At 40.0% G+C, this 3,045-nt stretch overlaps 1 pseudogene; it reads left to right on the forward strand.

Annotated features, from left to right (window-relative positions):
• The first annotated feature begins 1,020 nt into the window (after positions 1-1,020).
• Positions 1,021-1,638, forward strand: LOC110313249 (annotated as a pseudogene).
• Positions 1,639-3,045: the final 1,407 nt, after the last annotated feature.

Below are 3,045 nucleotides of genomic sequence, written 5' to 3' on the forward strand. Positions count from 1 at the left end.
CAAAATTTTAAATTTTATAATATGTACTGACTGTCAGCGTTTTTTGTTCTTTATAAGTAAACAGAAGTTGTTCAATTTATACGCTAACCTTTACAGGATGTTTGACAATACATATCTGTAGGTGTCATTTTTACAAGCTACAGGAAGTTTATGAAAATTACTTGGAAATAACAAAAATAAGCATTTACTTTAAAGCATATAAATATATACTTCACTGTATAATCTAATATTGATTTTAAATAGATAAATTAATAGTTACTGGTAATCTTGTGTAAACTATAATGAACATCTTTGCCAAAAAATTAATCTAACAAACAAACAAACAAACAACCACCCTAGCTAAGACGACAAGTGGCGTCGGGGCATCCCAGGTTCATGCAGGCTTTGACTCCTTGCCTTCCCCAGTTGAGCTTTCCCTGTGCTCAGTGTTATTTACAGTTTCATGGAGTTCTTGGGCACTTGTTTTTCTTGTCCTCTTCCTGTCAGTGCTGCTGAATGTATGCATTTGTCTGTTGCTTCTTTTCCCATTGCTCACATGTCCATGGAGACAGCAATCTACTTCCAGGACAACTCTTGGGGCTTGTTAATAAATTAATTGGTGCAAAAACACCTCCCAGGGAACAAAAGCCAGAGCCTTTTTATACCTCTGAACTTTCTATCTCCCTTCCCTTGCTACCTCACTTGAATCTGATAAAGAAGGAGGGAGGGCAGGTTAAGAGGCCTAAGTGGCCCTTTTGGCTCAGGTTCTTTGTGAAAGTGGATCTGAGTTGCAGACACCGATAAAGGATAGAGGTAAAGCTACAAAGGCACGCATGATACTAATGCCATGCGATTTGTTACTCAAACCAGAGTACTTTAAAGAGTTTAGGGCACCGAGAAAAATTCCCTATGCCAGAGAATTTTTACCTGCTAGCTGAAAAATTGATTTTATTATATGGGAAGGTTATAAAAGAGTTCTATTAAAAACTAACTTTTGCAGGTCTGCCATGGCGGCCTGACTTTGTCTTTATGTCCAGGAAGATGCTGCAGGGCAGCTGCCCTGTGAGTTACCTATTGCTGTGCGACCAGGCGGCCTTGCTGTTGGGGAACCTGCTGCTGTTGCACTGTGTCTCTCAGGCCCGAACTGGATCTCTCACCCTCAGGCGCCGCTCACCTGGAGGGTCCCGCAGCCAGGAGCTGGGAATACAGTGACCCTTACTCTCCAGTCATCCTTTGCTCTTACTTACCCGACGAGTTTGTAGATTGTGATGCCCCAGTGAATCACGTTGGAAATGCAACTGCATCCCAGGAACTTGATTCTGGTTGTCTCAAGTTTGGGGATCAGGCCTACAGTGATGTGGAACACACTGCAGTCCAGTGCGGAGCCTTGGAGGGAATTGAGTGTGCCAGTCCCAGGACCTTCCTACGATAAAATAAGCCTTGTATTTTAAAGTACACTGGACACCACTTCATAACCACGCTTCTCTACTCCTTCTTCCTGGGATGCTTTGGAATCGACCACTTCTGTCTGGGACACACTGAAACAGCAGCTGGGAAGCTGCGAACACTTGGAGGATCTGGTGGTTTGTCGATCTTATTTTGCTCATCAGTGGGGGACTGATGCCTAGTGATGGCAGCAACTGGTGCACTGTCTACTAAACCTTGCTGCTGTCCTATGCTGGCAAGGAAAGCGAGTGCTTGGCTGCCAAGATAATTACAAGCTCTAAATTCTCCTCTGAACATCACCATCCTCTCTAGGAGGAAGGACCAACCAATTTTTTCACCCCAAATCTGAACCTTGCAAACCAGAATGACAAGCAGTAGTGTGGAGTCCAGTCGTACCCTTCCTCACATACAGAATCTCAAAGATCAAAAATGGTGACTTCTCTCCAGAGATCATTGTCAGTGATGTTTCTGTGTGTCTGGATCTTCAGTCGTTTGGAGCAAGGGGACCCAACAGGATAAACCAAACGAGTGTTTATCCATTCCCAGCCTTTTGTAACCCTAAATTTTCATGCACAGATCAGAAGCTGCGCCAATGAGAAGTCTTCAGGTGATGTAGAAATGACTGCGGATTTTAACACACACTGAAATTCTGACTCTGAGAATTTGAATTGCAGAATAAAGTTAAAAAAAAAAAAACTAACGAACTTCCAAAATAATACTAATGCAGAATGATGGAGTTTAAGGTCAGTATGAGACACATGGCAAAGCCAACAAAGAAAGAAGTTCTTTCTAAAAAGAAAAAAATACATATTACATATTAATGACTATAAGAGAAAAATCCCTTATTTATACTGCTTATCTGAACATTAAAATAGCATAAACAGAATAATTTCTTTTCTTTTTTAAAAAAGATTTATTTATTTATGTATATGAGTAGCTGAAGACTGTAGCTGCCTTCAGACACACCAGAAGAGGGCATCCGCTCCTATTTCAGATGGTTGTGAGCTATCATGTGGATGCTGGGAATTGAATTCAGGACCTCTGCAAGAGCAATCAGAGCTCTTAACCGCTGAGCCATCTTTCCAGTCCAAATAGAGTAATTTCTTAATAATGTCTTCAATATTACATTACTAGTATTTTTCTAAAAATGTGGTTTTATAATATAATCATATTATAAACTGTTTTTAATTTTTTTTCATGATGTTGCCCATAATCTGTTTTATTACAACTATGTTTTATGCTTAAAATGTGAAATTATTAGACTTTTAAAAAAAAGATTTATTTATTTATTTATTTATTTATTTATTTATTTATTATATGTAAGTACACTGTAGTTGTTTTCAGACACTCCAGAAGAGGGCATCAGGTCTCATTACAGATGGTTGTGAGCCACCATGTGGTTGCAGGGATTTGAACTCAGGACCTTTGGAAATCAGTCAATGCTCTTACCCGCTGAGCCATCTCACCAGTCCTATTAGACATTTTCAAGTGATTTTTTCTGTATAGGTTACAATGTTGGAATTACAAGATTATTCTGCGAGGAGCTAGTCCAGTGGTAGAGTTCTTACACTGCTATTCCTTGGGTTTAGTCCTCAGCATGCTCCCCAAACCCCCCAAATG

This window comes from Mus pahari, chromosome X (assembly GCF_900095145.1).
Source record: "Mus pahari chromosome X, PAHARI_EIJ_v1.1, whole genome shotgun sequence".
NCBI lineage: Eukaryota > Metazoa > Chordata > Mammalia > Rodentia > Muridae > Mus > Mus pahari.